This window comes from Quercus lobata, chromosome 3, assembly GCF_001633185.2.
Source record: "Quercus lobata isolate SW786 chromosome 3, ValleyOak3.0 Primary Assembly, whole genome shotgun sequence".
Classification (NCBI taxonomy): Eukaryota; Viridiplantae; Streptophyta; class Magnoliopsida; order Fagales; family Fagaceae; genus Quercus; species Quercus lobata.
The window spans coordinates 17694131-17704931 of NC_044906.1; the positions used below are offsets into that span (position 1 = coordinate 17694131).

The following is a 10801-nucleotide window of genomic DNA, read 5'->3' on the forward strand; positions in this document are numbered from 1 at the left end:
CTCTTCGTATTCCATTCTCACACCAGTATAAATACCCCTCATTCCCACAAGATATGTGTGGCTATTCAGAAAGAAAAACCCTAAGAGAGGTTTCTTCAAAACACCCACCCAATTAGAGAGAGCTATTCATTCTTAGAGAGAAATCTTTGTAGTCTTTTCTCATTCCCTCTCTCATTGTCATACCTATTGAGAGGAGATTTCTATCCAAACACTACCCACACCCATTTAGAGTGTTGAGTGTTCTTGGAGTTTTGGGAAGCATTGGAAGATGCCAAGGATGGCGGATGCTACGGTTTAGTAGCGGAATCCGGGAAGCTAGAAAAGAAAAAGGTTCGGCGCAACCTCGTTGGAGCAAGAAGCTTGGAGGGCTTAGGTGCACTGGGTAGATTAGGCTTGGAGGGTCTATTGCTGTCCATGTATCCCAACTGTATTTTCTAGTGGATTGTTTACCGCTTGGAGGGCGGCGGAGAGGTTTTACGCCGACGGCTTCGGTTTCCTCTTCGATAACACATCGTGTGTTGTCCTTGTGTTTGCATCTCTCTTCCCTTTATCTTTGCCTTTTATTTTCTGCTGTGGATGTGATTTATAATTGGTTTAGATTGATTTCCAATTCTGTTTATAGCTTATGTTCATTTTCCGCACACTAGTTGTTTGTCATAAAGCTTGAATTGGTTATTTTGTATTTGGGGGTCTAAACGTTCAAGGGTGTTTATACACGTTTTTGAACTTTCAAACCCAATCCCAAAGCCTCAAACCTTTGTTCAATTCTCATTTTCTTCAAAAACCAACTTCAAATGGCTCCTAACATCACCACCACCACCACCACCACTGTTGTCACCACCAAACCCGTTAGCATGCCAAGCAAGGCCTATGTCACGTTTTTGGCTGGTAACGGAATTATGTGAAAGGTGTGGTTGGCTTAAACAAGGGCCTGAGAAAGGTCAAGACCAAGTACCCTCTAGTGGTTGCAATATTGCCTGATGTCCCTGAGAACCACCGTGAAATATTGGTTTCACAAGGGTGCATAGTTAGGAAGATTGAGCCTGTGTACCCACCTGAGAACCAAACCCAGTTTGCCGTGGCCTACTATATGTCATCAACTACTCCAACCTACGTATTTGGGAGGTATGTATGTTACCATTTATTGCATGTGTTACATGTAGCTTGCCTTCTGTAAGTGACTTTTTTTTTTTTTTTTGAAACTGTATTTGTGGGCTTCTGACACGTGTTATCTCAAAAACGCTTTCAAATGTTTAGCACTTAAATTCCAATACTTTGTGTGCAGTTTGTGGAGTATAGATTAGGCTTATAGTATAGAGGTAACTTTCTCCTACCACTTTTGCTGAGCAGGTAAATCTTAGTACTAGTTGAGGTTGAAAAACTACCATGTATTTCATGCAATTCACATTAATTGCAGGATGCATCACATTAATTGTTTGTTTATATATGACCCATTTCGGAGGTCATGTGGCTTGATTTGATACATATGAAGCTACTTTCTAGCCATTGGTTGTGGATGTGCTTCACTAGCTTTGAGGCACATAAATCTATGACATTATTATTTTTTTTTTTTTAATGGTGAATATTAGTAAATTATAGTATCCTACCGAAGAAATTTAATTCTTTTAGGACTTTTTGAATATGCTCTTCCAGGATATTTACAAGCCAATCTCCCCAGTTTACAATTTTGTGCTTGCCATGTTATGGTGCCACCCTGAGAATATTGAGTTTGATAAAATCAAAGTTGTTCATTATTGTGCTGTTGTGAGTATCTACTTTATTCATAGTAAAAATCTCAAATTTTAATAAATTTCAATTTTGAAATACTAATGAAGTATGTTTTTGATTGGTTTACAGGGCTCTAAGCCATGGAGGCAGTGGCAGAGCCACACACAAAGGTGGGTGGGGCCAAGGCCCCCCAAAATTTTAAAAAATTAATTTATAGTATGTATATTATTTACATTTTAAAAAATGTAGCATGTAAAAATTGAAGTTGGCCCCCCCAAATTTTGAGTTATTTCAATGGTGCTCTTAAAAGAAAAAGAAATTATATTAAAATCATATAATTTAAGAGGTTTAACAAATTAAACTTTGTAGAAAATGATAAATTTTTGTACATGTCTAATAGAAGAAATACATGACTTTTATATACTCATTAAAATTTAGAAAATGATAAATTCTCTTAGTAAATTAATTTATATACATGTGTGTGTTGAGGTTTGTCTTAACTAATATATTAGCATCACAACTTGGCCCCCCCAAACCAAAATTTCTAGCTCCACCCCTGCATGGAGGCACACTGGTGAGAAAGAGAATATGGACAGGGAAGACATCAAGTTGCTAGCGAAGAAATGGTGGGACATATACAATGATGAATCATTGGACTACAAGAACACATTAGCTTCTGTTGAGGTTGAAGCTGGTGCTGAGAAAAATGGCTTGAAATGATTCTTGATAACAGTATCAGAGGCTGTTGTTCACTACATTAATGCCCCATCTGCTGCTTAGTGCTTGTTATAAGTTCAATGCAAATGAAACTTGTGTAGGACTAGACTAATGGGTATGGTTTGGTATGGTCTTTTATTCTAAGATGAAGACTCTCCGATTACTCGAAGACTTCACTCCTATTGTGTCAGGAGTTCAAAGCCATTGTTCCTGCTTTTTTTTTGTTAATATTTTCAATTTATAAGAACAAATATTTGGTGTATGTAAATTGTTCTCTCTCTCTCTCTCTCTCTCTCTCTCTCTCTCCCCTATTCTTAATTGCTATGTTGGTAAATGTCCAACCTTGGTTTCTATTCTTGAGACTGGATTAACACCATGACCTTTCTTCTAAAAGCAAACTTGGTGTTTTGTGCTTAGTGCTTGTTATAAGTCCAAAAAAAAAAAAAAATAATGCAAAACATCGTAGTTCAACATCTAAACTGATCAGTATCGATAGCATTAACAAAAATAAAGTAAAATAACTTACCAACCAACAACTTCTGATTCAAGCCTTTTGAGAGAGAGAGACTAACAATTAGATAGCAAGGTCACATCCAATCTTATTCGACCTACAATTTACAAAAGTTATCCTAAATGATAGTGAAAAAAATATGCCATCATCATCACATGACACAGTCTAATTAGTCTTAGTCCAGATGTAATAATTTTATTATAAATTACTCGAATCTATGGTAGTGTTGTTAAAAGCGTGCTTAAGTGCAAAGCGCAGAGTGCAGAGGCCTTGAGGTTTTTTCCCTCTAAAGTGAGGCGCCCTCACAAAAGCGCGCCATAGAGAGCTTTTTTATTAAGCGCAAAGCATGCTTTTTTCAGCTTTTTGTAAATTTTTTTTTTTTTTAAATCCTGATTTAATGTTTAGCCATTAGATCTAAATATGTTTGATATAAACCATTGATTTAATATATAAAAACTAATAGTGTGGTGTACTACAATAAACCTAAGCTGACCTCTTTAGATATTTTAGACTTTTTGGACCACGACCACACAAACAAACACTCAAGGCAAAGATATTTTGTTAGTCAAAGATAACGTTACTTAACATTCTAGTAGTTTTTAGCTTTTTTTTTTGTTCTATACTTCTATTTTGATTCTACGATTTTTTGTAATCATGGCCATTAAATTTCATGTTTGCATATATTTTGTAAAGCACAAGAGAATTATATAAATTTCATAAAATGTTTTATTGTGATTTATATGATTCGTTGATCATTTGATTGTTGTATTGATCAATAATAATTTTTCAAAAATTTTATTAAATCTTTTAAAAAAAATATGCGGTTCACATCGACAAACGCACAAGCTTTGCGCCTAGATTCCAAGAGGCCTTTGCACTTAAATGCGCTCAGCACTTTTAACAACACTTGTCTATGGTCTACTTTGCGTTAGTCCACACAATCAGGTTCCAAAATTGATACTTAGACAATCTAAAAATCGTATAATAATGGCACAAATTGACATTTGATAGGTACTGGTTTATCTAAAAGTTTAAATGTGCTATTGGGTTTTGCCAAACAATATTGCTAACCTTGCAGAACAATTATCAGTTTAAATTTTGTTCTCTTTAGCCTGATGTTCCTTTTTTTTTTTTCTTTCTTTTTCACAAAGAACGTTGGAAGAACGAATTTAATTCAAAGGACGTGAGACTATTTTGATTTTCATACAATTGGTATGCCCTATAGTGACACATGAATTCTTGTCCTCCCTATTCATATTCTTTGATTAAACTATTGCAGTTTATTGGGTATAACTAGGTGATGTACTCAGATGGTGACTGTGATGCCCCAAATTTGATTGAAAATCGAAGTGTTCACTACATCAAAAAATGTCTATTACATCAAATTTTAATACAACAAAATATGTATATAATAGTTTTAGACAAAATATCGCATCCACGAGTTAAAATTGTTGCAATAGTAACTTAAAAGTGTTAAATTATTGCATCAACAATAATAAGTTGCAATAACTTATAATTTTCAGCTGAAATAGAAGCTTTAATATATTGGGAAATTTTTTTGCAATAACTTAAAATGAAAGAATCGTTGCAATAACTTGATTCCAATTGTTTTTGCAATCTATTGCAAAAAAAAAAATTGAATTGATAGCTTATTGCAACGAAGTTACCATTGCAATAATTTGATATTAATTCTTTTACAATTTATTGGAATGACAAACACGTAACTACAACAAATATGTTGTTGCAATAACTTGGTATCAATTATTTCATAGTCCATCGCAGTGACAAAATGAATTAATTATCTAAGCCCTGATTTTATCCTCCCCAAACTAAAATAATCAATCACTGCTTGCCTAAATAAGGACTCGGGGTTTCTAGACTTCAAACAAAGTTTTAAAAAGAATGATGCTTTCTTACTGAAACAAAAAGGATTTGTTGGAATTTTCTTGAGTGATGCTTATTGAAGGATATAAAAGTCCTCTTCCAACTTCGAAAAATATTTGCAGCTTAATTTGACATTGAATAAGTCAGTCAACGATGTTGAGGCAACATAACCAAGAACTTCTATTCACAAATCATTTGGAAGAGAAGATTTAATGAAAGAAGAATAAGACTTTCTCTTGTAACTTGTTGTCCTCACTACATCAAAAAATGTCTATTACATCAAGTGTTAATACAAGAAAATATGTATATAGTAGTTTTAGACAAAATATCGCATCTACAAGTTAAAATTGTTGCAATAGTAACTTAAAAGTGTTAAATTATTTTATCAACAATAATAAGTTGAAATAACTTATAATTTTTAGGTGCAATAGAAACTTTAATATATTAGGAAATTTTTTTGCAATAACTTAAAATGAAAGAATCATTGGAATATATTGATACCAATTGTTTTTGCAATCTATTGCAACGAAAATTTCAAATTAATAGCTTATTACAATGAAGTTACCATTGCATAATTTGATATTAATTCTTTTACAATCTATTGCAATGATAAACACATAACTGCAACAAATACATCGTTGCAATAACTTGGAATCAATTATTTCATAGTCAATCGTAATGACAAAATGAATTAATTATCTAAGCCCTAATTTTATCCTCCCCAAACTAAAATAATCATTCACTCTTTGTCTAAATTAGGACTCAGGGTTTCCAGACTTCAAACAAAGTTTTAAAAAGGATGATGCTTTCTTACTCAAACAAAAAGGATTTGATGGAATTTTCTAGGGTGTTGCTTGTTGAAGGATATAAAAATCCTCTGCCAACTTCGAAAAATATTTGTAGCTTAATTTCTCATTGAATAAGTCAGTCAACGATGTTGAGGCAATATAACCAAGAACTTATGTCCATAAATCCTCTGGGAGTGAATTATAGCAAGAGGGTTTAAGGATTCTATCTTCTTTGAAAAGGTCTAACTCAGGTGGCTTGAAAGAACGTCGAAAGAGAATGAAGACTGTGATGCAAAGTGGTTTTTGGGTTAGAAATTTCATTGGAATTAGACAACGAGTACTGTGTTGCCATGAAGAACCATGCCAATTTCTAAAATGGAACAGTGGATGGGAACCAAATGACTTTGAGTTAGATACAGATGATGATGTAGGAAATAATGAATTTAATCACTTAACCATGAATCTAACACTCTCCCTCACTTGTGGGCCTAAACTTCCCCTTAATAAGTGGGCGCCCAACAAGTGAGAATTTAACATTTTAAATGAGAGGTAGAGTGAAGATAAAGACTGAACTCAAGATCTCCTGCTCAGATGCCATTTTAAATTACCGATTGTCTCAAAAGTTTAAACTGTTAGGAAATGGCAAATTTAATCACTTAACCATAAGTCTAATAGTTCTTGCATCTTTTTCTTTTATTATTTATTTACTTATTTTTTGGTACTATTGCGTTTTACGTTCTTTAGTTTTTTAATTACGACTTAAAAAAAAAGTTTGTGGTAAATGGTAATAGGCGTTTTTTTCACTCTTTTGCCCTCCTTTTCTTGTATGTGAAAAATGCTGGTTCCCTATATGTCATTATCTTTTTAATTTGTTTAGCAATTGCAAAAAGTTCAATGTGAAGATTTGTCACAAGAACTCCAAAGAACCACCAAACGTTGCGAGGTTATTTTTTGTCCATATGATGCAGTTTATAGTCCACATCTTAGTTTCTACATCATAAGTCTTTTATGCATGCTCTAAATGTCAATGGTAGATTGTTATCTATTACTTAAGGTGTTTTTTTTTTTTTTTTTTTTTTTTTTTTTGGGAGTTTTCCATGTGTATACACATGCTGTCTCTGACTTTGATGGCCTCTGGCTGTTATTTGGTTTGAAACTGTTAAAATCTTCACCCGTGCTTCTTCTGAACTTATGGAGTTGGCTTTTTCTATTGCAACGAAAATTGATACCACTTGTTTTTGCAATCTATTTCAACGAAAATTTCGAATTAATAGCTTATTGCAACGAAGTTACTATTGTAATAATTTGATATTAATTCTTTTACAATCTATTGCAATGACAAACACGTAACTACAACGAATATATTGTTGCAATAACTTGGTATCAATTATTTCAAAGTCAATCATAGTGACAAAATGATTTAATTATCTAAGCCCTAATTTTATCCTTCCTAAACTAAAATAATCAATCACTCCTTCTCTAAATAAGGACTCGGGGTTTCCATACTTCAAACAAAGTTTTAAAAAGGATGATGCTTTCTTACTCAAACAAAAAGGATTTGGTGGAATATTCTTGAGTGCTGCTTGTTGAAGGATATAAAAATCCTCTGCCAACTCCGAAAAATATTTGAAGCTCAATTTGACATTGAATAAGTCAATCAACGATTTTGAGGCAACATAACCAAGAACTTCTGTCCATAAATCATTTGCATGGTTCTTTTTGTCCATATGATACAGTTTATAGTCCACATCTTAGTTTCAACATCATAAGGCTTTTATGCATGCTCTAAATGTAAATGGTAGATTGTTATCTATTACTTAAGGTTTTTTTTTTTTTTTTTTTTTTTTTGGGAGTTTTCTATGTGCATACACATGCTCTCTCTGACTTTGATGGGCCTCTGGTTGTTATTTGATTTGCAAATGTTAAAATCTTCACCTGTGCTTCTTTTGAACTTGTGGAGGTGACTTTTTCTACCTATTGCTGAAGCTCATCAAAAGGTCTATGAAAGGAGAGATTAATTAGCAGAAAGAACCACCAATAAACTATGCAAACTAGCAAATGCCCCTGGCTTCTCCTCTGCTAGTTGATTTTAATTTGTAGCTATGGTTAAATTAATTCTGCATTAATCAATGCCATCCCAAGGGTCAAAGGATATCAGATAATGTAATTTTACTCTGTATTGATTCCTAAGGGTAATAGTAATCTTCAGTTTGGCGGCTCTGAACTACAGATTAGGTACAAAATAAACCAACAAATTATCAATAACTCAAATCTATGACTAAACAAATCAAATCAATAAAATCTTTTTTTTTAGATAAAAGATAGAAATATTATTAAAAGAGAAAAAGAGTTTACAAGGAGAGGCCCAGTTGCAAAAACAACACAACCCACCTAAAAAAATCCCCGTGCCAGCAAAATGAAAAAGGAAACTGCTAAAGCCGTGCCAACAATCAACTATAAGGAAGATCACCACTAGTCTCTTCTAAGGAGCTTTATTGTGTTGCCATAAGTAGAGGTGGTTGTCAATAGTCCAGTCATTGAAGATGATGTTTTGGTGGTAGTTTTGTCGCCGAAGCCACCGTTCGGCTACCGGTTTTGGCAATTTGGTTGCTAGACCTTTGGCATCAATGGCTTTGGGGGTTGAGCTCCTAGTTTTAAAGGTTTGCTTGAAAATTTTTACATGTTACACTAAACACTTGAAAATATTTTACGTTTCAAATTAATTTGAAACACCATGGAGAGCGTAAGTATTAAATTACTTAAATAGTAAGGCTTTTTTAATTTTTTTTAAAAAATTTTCTTGTTAAATACTTTGGTTTATACTATTAAGTTTCTTACAAAAAAATAAATATGATTTTGTATGAATTTAATTGTAATTTTAAGTGTAAGGACACGATTCTTTTGTGGCCCAATAATGATGTTGGGCTCGCACGTGAAAGATCCCTCACAATATGATTTGTAGAGAGTGGGCTTGAAAAGCTAGCCGTTGGGCACGGGGCGATATTCCAGTCTTGATTTTGGAGGAATTCATGTTGAAAAAGGAGTTGGGCTTGAACATTTAAGCCCTACGGCGTCGCATCCTAGGGGGTTGGACTCCTCGGACTTGATCCGAGGACCATTAAGGTCTTACCCCGGTTACCCAACGATGGGTTTTTCCTGTGATTTCAGGCGTTGTTGAGATGTTTTTCACCCCTGTAGTCCTTTTTTTTAGAGGTCAGATGGGAGTCCCCCCTCTAGGTTCACTTACTTTTTCTTTTATACTAGCTTACGTCCGTTGTCCTTCGTCCACGTGTAAGGTCAACCTTTACAAAACTGATATTTGTCCCATCAGTCTAATCCCAGAATTGTGGGGGATGGTTGATAAAGCTGAAGAATACGGCTCTGTTAGGTGCAGAGCCTTATCTGGGAAGGGTAGTGTAGGGATAACTCTCTCCATATTTATTCCTTTATCTCTTTTTTACCCCTAACTTCAATGGAGCTTTGGGTCTGCCGAGGACGAAACTGTGCTTGGCTGCCTCTCCGGGCCATTACCTTTTTCTGTTTGGGCCTTTGGGCTTCCCACGAGCAAGTGGGCCTGGCCCATAAATTATTGGGCCCCACAATAACCCCTCAAAACCCTGCTGTCCAACATCCCAATTGGAATGGGGGGTTTTGGTAATACCAGGCCCTTATTGTGACTCACTTAATTCAGCCTTTGACTGACGCTGGCGACTCTTCACCTGCCCAAGAAGTGTACCGGTCTACAAGATGCTCCTCTTAATTTCTTCATGATGCGTTTAGGCCGTTTGGTTATCCGAAGCGCGTCTTTAATATCTTCCCTTCACGAGACTTCCCAGATTTGACGGTTATCGATGGCGTGGGGGAACGAAACGGGTGTATTCTTGTCTGCAGACTTCCTCGGGGATTTGAACACATTAAGTATTCTCCTTTTCGTCCCCTATATAAAGAGGAGAAACAAGAATCGTTTCTCCCACAGATGAATCCCTCCAAGATTTGAAAACCCTTAAATTCCTTCCGGAGTTTACTTTTACTCTCCGGTTATTCCTTAACTTGAAATACACTCGCCATAGTAGTAAGCAATGAAAAAACCATTCCCTTCCCAGAAACGCCCTGTCTTAACGAAGCTCGAAATGGCTCGGTCAGGGCAAGGATGGCGGAGACTTAAGATTTGTCCCCCCTTCCTTTCAGCCAAAATCCGAAGCAGGGGCTCATCACGTCAAACTTTCGGCGTGACTGAGTCGAGAATTCCCATCATCGTAACCAACTGCTCTCTTACGAGCATACCTAATATGGCTCCAGTGTGTTAGGAGTCAGGAACGAGGCAGGGACTAAGTGTCTCTACTTCTTCCTCTCTTCGTTCACTGGTGGCCCCCTCCGCCTCCCTTTCTTAGTCTTCCCAGCACCAGATCCCTCCTGGTGCTTTCACTTCTCCCTCTTTTGCTCCTTTTTCTTTCTTTTCATCTCTTCTCTCTTCTTCTCCTCCTTCTTTACTCATGTCCTCCATCTTCCTCATTCATCTCCTCCATCCTCTTCTTCCTTCTCCTTCAAATTCTTCTTCCTTCTCCTTCATCTTTTTCCGAAAAAGGTTCTTCTTTCGATATGAGCAATGCTGAGGCAAAGATTGGAGAGACTTTGAAGACGAGTTTAAAAGACACCTGACTGTTTACTTATCTGTACTGCAGATGTTAGTGTTGTTTCGGCAGCTCACCTTTTGTATAGGCTTGTTTGAGCCCCACTTTGTACGTTTTAATAATTTTTATATTAATAAAAATTGTTGTTATTTTACTTCGCATATTCTGTTCCTATGTTTTTACAAATTTGCAAACGCTGCTCGGCACAATAATATAGCATTTGAATCAATGACAACTAAGGCCAAAATACTTGCTAATAAAAAGATGTCACCATAACTTTAACAGAATTGCTTGACATAGCAATGTGTACCTGTGAATAATGATACTTGCCCGAAACAATGCCGAGATTAGAACCGGATGCTCTATGCGGTGTAGGAAGTAATCCTTCGAAGTCATATCACCCGCAAAAATGGACAGCCCCCTTAGGCTACCGAGTAGTGGAGTGCCCCACCATCATCCTAACACTTTTATTGGCCTTAACATTTTACAGTATTTGAGCCGGGGACTTTCCCCGTCCGAGCAGTTGGTTTCCCCATAGGCTT

At 35.7% G+C, this 10801-nt stretch overlaps 1 pseudogene; it reads left to right on the plus strand.

Moving 5' to 3' along the window:
• The first annotated feature begins 794 nt into the window (after window positions 1–794).
• On the plus strand, window positions 795–2508 carry LOC115980466 (annotated as a pseudogene).
• Window positions 2509–10801: the final 8293 nt, after the last annotated feature.